This window comes from Pongo pygmaeus, chromosome 4 (genome assembly GCF_028885625.2).
Source record: "Pongo pygmaeus isolate AG05252 chromosome 4, NHGRI_mPonPyg2-v2.0_pri, whole genome shotgun sequence".
In the NCBI taxonomy this organism is placed as follows: Eukaryota; Metazoa; Chordata; class Mammalia; order Primates; family Hominidae; genus Pongo; species Pongo pygmaeus.
Window position 1 is genome coordinate 62,932,362 of NC_072377.2, and position 12,516 is coordinate 62,944,877.

Here is a 12,516-nt window from a genome sequence, read left to right on the forward strand (position 1 = left end):
ATAAAAAGGAATATTCAGGAATAGAAAAGAACACTTTTAAATTAAAAAAAATAATGGCTCGATATACTTTGAATGTTGTCTCCTCTAAATCTCATGTTGAATTATAATCTCCAGTGGCGGAGGTGGACCCCAGTGGGAGGTTTTTGGATCATGGGGTTGGATTTCTCTTTTTTTTTATTTTTATTTTATTATTATGATACTTTAAGTTTTAGGGTACATGTGCACAATGTGCCGGTTAGTTACATATGTATACATGTGCCATGTTGGTGTGCTGCACCCATGAACTCGTCATTTAGCATTAGGTATATCTCCTAATGCTATCCCTCCCCCCTCCCCCCACCCCACAACAGTCCCCAGAGTGTGATGTTCCCCTTCCTGTGTCCATGTGTTCTCATTGTTCAATTCCCACCTATAAGTGAGAATATGTGGTGTTTGGTTTTTTGTCCTTGCGATAGTTTGCTGAGAATGATGATTTCCAATTTCATCCATGTCCCTACAAAGGACATGAACTCATCATTTTTTCTGGCTGCATAGTATTCCATGGTGTATATGTGCCACATTTTCTTAATCCAGTCTATCATTGTTGGACATTTGTGTTGGTTCCAAGCCTTTGCTATTGTGAATAGTGCCACAATAAACACACGTGTGCATGTGTCTTTATAGCAGCATGATTTATAGTCCTTTGGGTATATACCCAGTAATGGGAAGGCTGGGTCAAATGGTATTTCTAGTTCTAGATCCCTGAGGAATCGCCACACTGACTTCCACAATGGTTGAACTAGTTTACAGTCCCACCAACAGTGTAAAAGTGTTCCTATTTCTCCACATCCTCTTCAGCACCTGTTGTTTCCTGACTTTTTAATGATTGCCATTGTAACTGGTGTGAGATGGTATCTCATTGTGGTTTTGATTTGCATTTCTCTGATGGCCAGTGATGGTGAGCATTTTTTCATGTGTTTTTTGGCTGCATAAATGTCTTCTTTTGAGAAGTGTCTGTTCATGTCCTTTGCCCACTTTTTGATGGGGTTGTTTGATTTTTTTCTTGTAAATTTGTTTGAGCTCATTGTAGATTCTGGCTATTAGCCCTTTGTCAGATGAGTAGGTTGCAAAAATTTTCTCCCATTTTGTAGGTTGCCTGCTCACTCTGATGGTAGTTTCTTTTGCTGTGCAGAAGCTCTTGAGTTTAATTAGATCCCATTTGTCAATTTTGGCTTTTGTTGCCATTGCTTTTGGTGTTTTAGACATGAAGTCCTTGCCCATGCCTGTGTCCTGAATGGTAATGCCTAGGTTTTCTTCTAGGGTTTTTATGATTTTAGGTGTAACGTTTAAGTCTTTAATCCATCTTGAATTGATTTTTGTGTAAGGTGTAAGGAAGGGATCTAGTTTCAGCTTTCTACATACGGCTAGCCAGTTTTCCCAGCACCATTTATTAAATAGGGAATCCTTTCCCCATTTCTTGTTTTTCTCAGGTTTGTCAAAGATCAGATAGTTGTAGATATGCGGCGTTATTTCTGAGGGCTCTGTTCTGTTCCATTGGTCTATATCTCTGTTTTGGTACCAGTACCATGCTGTTTTGGTTACTGTAGCCTTGTATATAGTTTGAAGTCAGGTAGCGTGATGCCTCCAGCTTTGTTCTTTTGGCTTAGGATTGACTTGGTGATGTGGGCTCTTTTTTGGTTCCATATGAACTTTAAAGTAGTTTTTTCCAATTCTGTGAAGAAAGTCATTGGCAGCTTGATGTGGATGGCATTGAATCTATAAATTACCTTGGGCAGTATGGCCATTTTCACAATATTGATCCTTCCTACCCATGAGCGTGGAATGTTCTTCCATTTGTTTGTATCCTCTTTTATTTCATTGAGCAGTGGTTTGTAGTTCTCCTTGAAGAGGTCTTTCACATCCCTTGTAATTTGGATTCCTAGGTATTTTATTCTCTTTGAAGCAATTGTGAATGGGAGTTCACTCATGATTTGGCTCTCTGTTTGTCTGTTATTGGTGTATAAGAATGTTTGTGATTTTTGTACATTGATTTTGTATCCTGAGACTGCTGAAGTTGCTTATCAGCTTAAGGAGATTTGGGGCTGAGACAATGGGATTTTCTAGATATACAATCATGTCATCTGCAAACAGGGACAATTTGACTTCCTCTTTTCCTAATTGAATACCCTTTATTTCCTTCTCCTGCCTAATTGCTCTGGCCAGAACTTCCAACACTATGTTGAATAGGAGTGGTGAGAGAGGGCATCCCTGTCTTGTGCCAGTTTTCAAAGGGAATGCTTCCAGTTTTTGTCCATTCAGTATGATATTGGCTGTGGGTTTGTCATAAATAGCTCTTATTATTTTGAGATACGTCCCATCAATACCTAATTTATTGAGAGTTTTTAGCATGAAGCGTTGTTGAATTTTGTCAAAGGCCTTTTCTGCATCTATTGAGATAATCATGTGGTTTTTGTCTTTGGTTCTGTTTATATGCTGGATTACATTTATTGATTTGCGTATGTTGAACCAGCCTTGCATCCCAGGGATGAAGCCCACTTGATCATGGTGGATAAGCTTTTTGATGTGCTGCTGGATTCTGTTTGCCAGTATTTTATTGAGGATTTTTGCATCAATGTTCATCAAGGATATTGGTCTAAAATTCTCTTGTTTGGTTGTGTCTCTGCCCGGCTTTGGTATCAGGATGATGGTGGCTTCATAAAATGAGTTAGGGAGGATTCCCTCTTTTTCTATTGATTGGAAGAGTTTCAGAAGGAATGGTACCAGCTCCTCCTTGTACCTCTGGTAGAATTCGGCTGTGAATCCATCTGGTCCTGGACTCCTTTTGGTTGGTAAGTTATTGATTATTGCCACAATTTCAGAGCCTGTTATTGGTCTATTCAGAGATTCAACTTCTTCCTGGTTTAGTCTTGGGAGGGTGTATGTGTCGAGGAATTTATCCATTTCTTCTAGATTTTCTAGTTTATTTGCATAGAGGTTTTTGTAGTATTCTCTGATGGTAGTTTGTATTTCTGTGGGATCGGTGGTGATATCCCTTTTATCATTTTTTATTGCGTCTTTTTGATTCTTCTCTCTTTTCTTCTTTATTAGTCTTGCTAGCGGTCTATCAATTTTGTTGATCCTTTCAGAAAACCAGCTCCTGGATTCATTAATTTTTTGAAGGATTTTTTGTGTTTCTATTTCCTTCAGTTCTGCTCTGATTTTAGTTATTTCTTGCCTTCTGCTAGCTTTTGAATGTGTTTGCTCTTGCTTTTCTAGTTCTTTTAATTGTGATGTTAGGGTGTCAATTTTGGATCTTTCCTGCTTTCTCTTGTGGGCATTTAGTGCTATAAATTTCCCTCTACACACTGCTTTGAATGTGTCCCAGAGATTCTGGTATGTTGTGTCTTTGTTCTCGTTGGTTTCAAAGAACATCTTTATTTCTGCCTTCATTTCGTTATGTACCCAGTAGTCATTCAGGAGCAGGTTGTTCAGTTTCCATGAAGTTGAGCGGTTTTGCGTGAGTTTCTTAATCCTGAGTTCTAGTTTGATTGCACTGTGGTCTGAGAGACAGTTTGTTATAATTTCTGTTCTTTTACATTTGCTGAGGAGAGCTTTACTTCCAACTATGTGGATTTCTCCTGAATGGTTTAGCACTATCCGCTTGGTGCTGTCCCTGCAATAGTGTCATACAGTGAGTGAATTCTTGCAGGATCTGGTTGTTTTAAAGTGTGTGGCATCTTCCTTCTCTCTTGCTCCTGCTTTTGCCGTGTGAAATGCCTGTTCCCACTTCACCTTCTGTCACAAGTAAAAGCTCCCTGTGGTCTCAGAAACCCAGTAGATGCTGTTGCCGTCTGTGAACCATGAGCCAATTAAACATTTTTTTAAAATAATTTACCCAGTCTTAGGTTTTCCTTTATAGCATCTCAAGAACTCACTAACACATGGCTCAAACAATTCAGTAGAAGTGTTGATAGGTAAATTTGAAGATGTTTCCCAGAAGGGGAACAAATAGAGAAATGGTCAGAAAATTAGATAAATCCTGATTGTCTATCATCTAATGAATGAGAATTTTTAAAAATGTGAAGAAAAAAACCCAAACTTTTAAAGAAATAATTAAGTTAATTTAGAAGAGCAGATAAATATGAGCCTTTATATTGAAAAGGTCTTATTGTATACTTAGACCAATGAATAAAAAGTAATTTACAATACAGCATGTCATTTCAGGAAATTGGAGGAAAAGAGAAGTAAAATATTCTTGATAAAATAGAAACAGGGAATAGATCACACACCAAGGACAATGAATAATGGTATTGACCTCTTTATGGCAATGCTGGAAACAAAATGCCAATGGAAAAATGCCTTTAAAATTTAGAGGGAAAGTGTTTTCCAGTCTTATTCCAGATAGGACACTATATCTAACCAATCTATCAATCAAGTATAAAGGTTAAAATAAATTCATTTTTACATATGCAAAGCCTTAAGAAATGTGCCTCCAATGTACCCTTTCTCAGAAAGCTATTTGAGTATATACTCCACCAAAACAGCTGAATAAACAAAGACAGAAATTTTTTATCTAAGCAAAGGGTATGCAGTACAATAAAGAGGCTAAGAAAGTCTTCAGGATGTTGGTGGAGAGAAGTTTTGAATGGCAGCTGTGCAGCAAATCTAGAGAGTAACTGTTCCAGATTGAAGAAGCAGGATAGAAGTTTCCAGAAAGAATGTCTCTCCAAGTAAAAGAAGAAACTCATAGAATGTCTGACATGTCTGAATATATTGAAAAGAGTGATATTTTTGGCAGATAATTTGGGGATATTATAACGATAGATATATAAAAAAGCAAGTCAATAACAACAAAAATATGAGGCAATTAATAACTTCTGAAAAAAGGCAATTGTACAAGAAATGAAATATAGTCATTCTGCACTACTAGGTTCAGATATTAATAATATTTAGGTATTATTACCTATAAATATATGCATTTGTATATAATGTATAAACTGAAGATGGATTCAACAATAACAAACCTGTGATAACATTATATTGAAAAGACACAGAGAGAATGTGTATATGTCTGTGTTTGAGATGGGATGGGGAGAGGAAAACTATCAAATCCTTATCTTCTAAAGTGAGAAGTCAAAAGATAATGTCTAAATTGATAAATTCAGCAACATCGTTGTCATTATTAATATGGAAGTAATTGTTATACTAAAGAAAGAAGTTAAAGGAGCTGAAAGTGCTTCCTGGGCTTGAGTCAAGTTAGAAAGGAATAGAGCAGTAGACCAGTGGTTTTATTATAATCCTTGTGGTATTACTATGTTCTGTTGCATTTTACCTTTGGTGCACATATTACTTTAGAGCTCAGAGCACATTTGGCCAAAGCAGGACACTGTGCATGGTGATTACCATCATTGCATGGTTCACAGTCCACCACCATTACTGTCCCCACAAATGATTTTAGCTATGACATAGCTGGGAATTGGTTCTCATGTTTCCATAACACTCTATCATCACATAGAACAGCACTTGAAGTAGTATCCTCTCTCCATTTGCAGGATCTTCTTTCTACCTTTCATTAGAGCTGAGAAGTCTGGACTTCCCCAGCTCAAATCTACTGTTAGAAAGGGTTGCAGTTTTGAAAGAGCAGATGCTTCAGGAAAAGTCTGGCTCTGGGAGGAAAGGGGCAGGAACTTAGGGAGGAAATGCTGGAATAACGGCTTTGTGATGAGAAAAGGAACAAGACTGGCTGTGAAGAAGCCTAAGGGGGTGAGGAGCCAATTTGGGGATAAAAAGAAAGGTGAAGTTTTTCTTCTCTTCTTTCCTCTGCCCCCAACTTCCATGTGCCTCCTTCCTTTCTCCCTTCTTTCCTCTCTGTGTTTGGATGAGAGAGGCAGAGAGACCTTAAAGTGGTGTCAGAATGGGGTTTATCCTCCTTTCCTTTTTCTTTCATCTAACTTGGCAACAATGAAGTCAGTAGTAAGTGGGAGTTAAGGGTTGAGCCTTGGTGCCTGGAGAGGGAAGCATGGGGGTAGTCTGATGTGAGAGGGGTGTCCCCTTCCTACCACTTCAAAATTACAAGTCTTTTCATCAAGAACAGCTGGATGAGATAGAGAAGAAAGGTTTGATGCTAACTTGACTAGAGGGACCTGAGGACTGCCAAATTTGTATGATATGCAAGAGTATGTATTTCCTCAGCAGCTTGGCAACCATCAACAGGTGGTGAAGGAAAGGCTATTTCTCGTTTTAGCTGTCAGACTGGGATATACCTTCTAATACAAGCAAGGTACCTAAAGAAGAGGTAGGAAATTAAATATTATGTCTCTGAACTCCTCTTCTCCATCATCCTTCTTCTCTTCCTTCTTTAACCACTGATGATAAGGGCACATCCCTGATTTCTTCATATATAGTATCATATGAAATCCCAGCCTGGATAAAGGTATTCCTCTTTTTAAAGTAGCTTCCAAAATAGAGTACACAAATCATATGTCAAATTCTCAGACAGGTCCCAAACACCTAGCAGCTTAAGAGTTAGTTCTCTTTTTTCCCTTCAACCCCACGTGACCGGAAATTGTTAAAATATTAAACACTGTTCTAACTCACAAAGTATTCCATTTTTCCTTCCTCAGCCTTTGTCTCCCAACTCTGGTTTCATGATGGAGGTGGTATGGAGGGAAGGTGTATTGAGGTAGGAGGTGCAGGCAGTCTAGAATTTGATATTTTAAGTGTTTGGTATTTCAGAGTATGGTGCTCCCACATCATGCTACTTCCTAGCCCTACTCAGCTTGTGTAAGAGTCCAGGGCAATTCCATGGCCATAATGGAATTATGGGGTGAAGGAGAGATAGTGTGCCAGCTTCCTTTAATGGACTGCAGATTGGTTTCAAAGTGTGTTTGCAGATGCTGAATAGTAAGGATAAAAATTTGAGATCTTTTAGGGCTGATTTTTTCTGTGTTTGAATAATTTGATCACAAGCATGTGTGCCCAGATACTTTCAGGCAGGAAGTCATTGCTTTGGCTGTGCCTCCTGTACCCTACCTTCTTTGTGGTGTTCTAGTTTTCAAGGGGTCATGGGGATCTTCTGACAAGACATCCCCTTCAAAATCAAAATAATAATTTTAAAAAATCACATTTCATGTCTCCTACACTAAGAAGGAGGCACAATACTTGGTAGGCTTCCTTGGGTTCCGGAGTCAATGTATTCCATGTTTGGGAGTGGATTTGAGTAGTACTTATAGAAGAACAGTGCTCGGCAGCAGGTGCAGCATGTGGTTCCAGCAGCACTGCCTTATTGACCTTATTCACTGCAGAACCTCTTGTGTTAGAGATGTCTTTGGTGACAGAGATGCCTGGGGATTATGGAAGCCCCAGTGGAAGAAGTGCAATATGGATCCTATGATTCCAGAACAGGACCATGTCATTTGCAGCAGGCAGTCACTTATTGGAAATACAGCTTCTGGACATGCCATGGGGCCCTTGTAGAGAAGGAACATGGGACATTCAGTGACAATGTGGCCCAAACTGCCCATCATGAGCTGAGTTCTGACAGACCATGTTGTAATTAAGGCAGGCTCAGCAGAACCTACTGTGAGATAGACTTGGTACCTCCAGGATAGGGATAACCAGGAAGAAAGGACAAAATGAGCTGCATGAGCAGGTGGCCCAGGCCCTTCTATCATTTACCACAGTCGTGCCAGCCCTCATTGCCTTGCCCTCAGGTCACCTCAAATCAGGAGCCTCCCTGCTGACAAGCTGTTGGGAATAACAAAGGCTAACCTTGGCTCACAATGGGTAGGCTTGCTATGTGGGTGGTACAAGTGAAAGCTGACTGCTGCTGCATCTCATCCTCTTTCAGGGGTGACCCTGAAGCAAAGCTGTCAATGGGAATCTTCCCAGTGTGTGCTGGATGAACTGTATGTTCAAACCATTTGATTAATCATGACATTTTACGGGCCAGTAGAAGAAAGTGTATGCATCAGGGGTTGGGATTTGGACAGGTCATTTTTGGAGGAGAGTAAGAGGATGGCAAGATGGTGCCAGAAGCTGCTGTAACTGAGGCAGTTATCTGTAAAAAGAAGTGGTCCAAAGGGTTTTGGAAGTAAATTTATCTTCTTTCAGTATGCTGCACATGGCCAGCCCTTTAACATAGGGCTGTTTATCACTCTAGCTCCCCTAGGTCCTTTTGGGAAAGTGTAGAGATAGAGGTAAAATATTTTCCTGCAATGGCATATGTCATCCGAACTTAGGTACCTTATGAAACAAGAGATGCAGGAAACACAAAAACAGTTATGGCTACTTAGCAAAGAGGACAGGGCATAATGGAGGAAATGAGAGAATTTAAAAAGAGAAAGAGAAAGGAGAAGAGAGCAGAGGAGAGAGTTTGGGAAGTATTAGGTTGGTGCAAAAGTAATTGCGGTTTTTACCATTACTTTTAATAGCAAAAACCGCAATAACTTTTGCACCAACCTAATATGTAGCACTCAAATGTGTACCCATATGTGGTATCGATTAGATCTTATTTGGAAAGATCTCAAAAGTTTTCAAGGTTTTTTTCTTTTCTTTCTTAAGAGAACCGATAAAAAGGAAGAAAGAATCATTTATTTGAAACGGAGGTAGCAATATATTGGAAGTCAGCAGACTTGTCCTTTCATCTTTACTTTGATACTCACTGATTTTGTGACTTAAGGTGATTCCTTTTTGGCCTTAGTTTTACTGTTTTTAGACTAACCAGTGGATTTAATGAACTCTGAGGTTCTTCCTAACGTTTGCTTATTTTCCTAACTTCTTTGGATAAAGACTCTGGAACAACAGAAGTACTGAAACAAATAACAATGAAAAAAGTGTGGAAAGTAATTGATTAAAAGGAGGAAGAACACTGCACAAAGAGGAAAGACCCATGAGAAAGGGGGAAACTAAGAACTTTTAGTTTTAAAAGTTTTTTCTAATTTTGATAGATTTAGGAGGTACAAGTACAGTTTTGTCACACGGATATACTGTGTAGTGGTGAAGCCTGGATTTTTAGTGTTACGATCACCCAAATAGTGTAAATTGTACCCAGCAGTAAATTTCTCTTCCCTTGTGTTTCTCCCACCCTCCTACTTTTTCAAGTCTCCAATGTCTATTATTTCACTCTGTCCATGTGCATACATTATTTAGCTTCTGTTTATCAGTGAGAACACATGACATTTGACTTTCTGCTTCTGAGTTATTTCGCTTAAGATAATGGCCTCCAGTTCCATCCATGTTGTTTCATTCTTTTCTATGGATGAGTAGCATTTCATGCTACATATAACACAACATTTTCTATATCTAATCATCCATGGGTGGACATTTAGGTTGATTCAATGACCTTGCTACTGTGAATAGTGCTGTAATAAACATACGAGTCTATCTATCTTTCTGGTAGAACAATGTTTTTTTCTTTTGTATATATACCCAGTAATGGGATTGCTCTGTCAAATGGTAGTTCTATTTTTAATTCTTTGAGAAATCTCCATACTGTTTTCCATAGAGGTTGTATTAATTTATATTGATGTAAATTACATCATGTACATTGATGATATTTCCACCAACAGTGTATAAGTGTTCCCTTTTCTCTGCATCGTCATCAACATTTGTTGTTTTGTGACTTTAATAATGGCCATTCTGACTGGTGTAGGAGGGTATCTCACTGTGGTTTTAATTTGCATTTATCTGATGATTAGTGGTGTTGAGCATTCTTTGACATGTTTTTTGGCCACTTGTATGTCTTCTTTTGTAGAATGTCTGTTCATGTCCTTTGCCCAATATTTAATGGTTTTTTTTTGTTGTTTTCCTGTTGAGCTGTTTACGCTCCTTGATTCTGGATATTAGTCCTTTGTTGGATGCATTGTTTGCAAGCATTTTCTTCCTTTCTGTAGCTTGTCTGCTTACTCTGTTGATACTTTCTTTTGCTGTGGTGAAGCTTTTTAGTTCAATTAAATCTCATGTTTATTATTGGTTTTGTTGCACTTGCTTTTGAGGTCTTAGTCATAAATTATTTGTCTAAGCCAATGTCCATAAGAGTTTTTCCTAGGTTTTCTTCTAGGATTTTTATGGTTTCAGTTCTTACACTGAGTGTTTAATCCATCCTGAGTTAATTTTTATATATGGTGATAAGTAGGAGTCCAGTTTATTTCTTCTGCATATGGCTTTGAAATTTTCCCAGCACCATTTATTGAATAAAGTATCCTTTCTGCATTATATATTTTTATCAATTTTGTCGAAGCTCAGTTGGTTGTAGACACATGACTTTATTTCTGGGTTCTCTATTCTGTTCCATTAATCTATGTGTCTATTTTTATACGAGTTCCAGGCTGTTTGGGTTACCATAGTGTTGTAGTATAATTAGAAGTTGGGTAATGCAATGGCTCCAGCTTTGCTCTTTTTGTTTAAAATTGATTTGGCTTTTAAGACTTCTTTTTAATTCAGTATGAATTTTAGGATTGTTTTTAGTAATTCTGTGAAAAATGACATTGGTAATTCAATAGAAATAATGTTGAATCTGTAGATTGCTTTGGGCAATATAGTTTTTTGTTTTTGTTTTTTGTTGTTGTTGTTTTTTCAATGATGTTGGCTTTTCCAATCCATGAGCATGGGATGTTTTCCATTTGCTTATGTCATCTACAATTTCTTTTAACAGTGTTTTGTAGTTCCCTTTGTAAAGATCTCTCACCTTCTGGGTTAAATGTATTCCTGGGTATTTTATTGTTTTATAGCTATTGTAAATGAAATAGACTTCTTGATTTGGTTCTCAGCTTGATCATTATTGGTCTCACGCCTGTAATCCCAGCACTTTGGGAGGCTGAGGTGGGCAGATCACGAGGTCAGGAGATCAAGACCATCCTGGCTAACACAGTGAAACCCATCTCTACTAAAAATACAAAAAAAAAAAAAAAAAATAGCCAGGCATGGTGGCCCACACCTGTAGTTCCAGCTACTCGGGAGGCTGAGGTAGAATAGTTTGAACCTGGGTGGTGGAGGTTGCAGTGAGCTGAGATTGTGCCACTGCACTCCAGCCTGGGTGACAGAGTGAGACTCCATCTCAAAAAAGAAAAAAAAAAGCTACTGATTTTTATACATTGATTTTGTATCCTGAAACTTTACTAAAGTCATATGTCAACTCTAGGAATCTTTTGGAGGACTCTTTAGGGTTTTCCAGGTATAAGATCACATCATCAGTGAACAGATGATTTGACTTCTTTTCCAATTTTAATGCCTTTAATATTTCTTTCTCTTGTCTAATTGCTCTAAGACTTCCAGTACTATGTTGAACAGATATGGTGAAAGAGGGCATCCTTGCCTTGATCTGTTTCTCAGAGAAAATGCTTTCAAATTTTTTCTATGCAGTACAATGTTGACTGTGAGTATGTTGTATATGACTTTTATAATTTTGGAGTATGTTCCTTCTAGGCCTAGTTTGTTGAGGGTTTTCATCATGAAGGCATGTTGAACTTTGCTAAATGCTTTTTCTGTATCTATTGAGATGATTACTTGGTTTTTACTTTTAATTCAGTTTATGTAGTAATTCACATTATTTATTTGCATATGTTGAACAATCCTTGAATTCCTGGAATAAAACCCATTTGTTTGCAGTGTATTATCTTTTATATGTGTTGTTACATTCAGTTTGCTAGTATTTTGTTGAGGATTTTTACATCTATGTTCATCAGGAATATTGGCTTGTAGTTTTCTTCTTTTGCTATGTCCTTGCCTGCATTTGGTATCAGGATGATACTAGCTTCATAGAATGAGTTAAGGAGGAATTCTTCTGTCTCAATTTTTTGGAACACTTTCAGTAGAATTGATGCCATTTCTTCTTTGTAAATTTGGTAGAATTTGGCTGTGAATCTGTCTATGCTTTGGCTTATTTTTTTGGGAGGAGAATTAAAATTACCAATTCAATCTCACTACTGATTAATCATCCACACAGGATTTCTATTTTCTCCTGGTTCAATTTTGGGAGATTGTATGTTTCCAGGAATTTGTCCATTTCCTCTAGGTTTTCTAGTTTGTGTGCATAGAGCTGTTCATAGTAGTCTCTGATGCTCTCTTGTATTTTTGTGATATCAGTTGTAATCTCTTTTTACATCTCTGATTGTGCTTATTTGAATCTTCTGTCTTTTTTTTTTCCTTGGTTAATCTAGTTAGTAGTCTATCAATTTTATTTATCTTTTCAAAAAGCCAACTTTTTGTTTTTTTGGTTCTTTGTATAGTTTTTATTTTGGTCTAAATTTCATTTCTGTTCTGATTTTTGTTATTTACTTTCTTCTGCTAGCTTTGGGTTTGGTTTATTCTTGTTTTTCTAGTTTTTTGAGGTGCAGTGTTAGGTTATTAATTCGTAATTTTTCTATCTTTGTTTTTTTGATATAGGCATTTAGTGCTATAAACTTCCCTCTTAGTGCTGCTTTTGCTACATTCCAGAGATTTTGGTATGTTATAGCTCTATTTTCATGTTTCAAACATTTTTAAAATTTTCATCTTAATTTTGTCATTGACCCAAAGATCATTCAGGAGCAGGTTGTT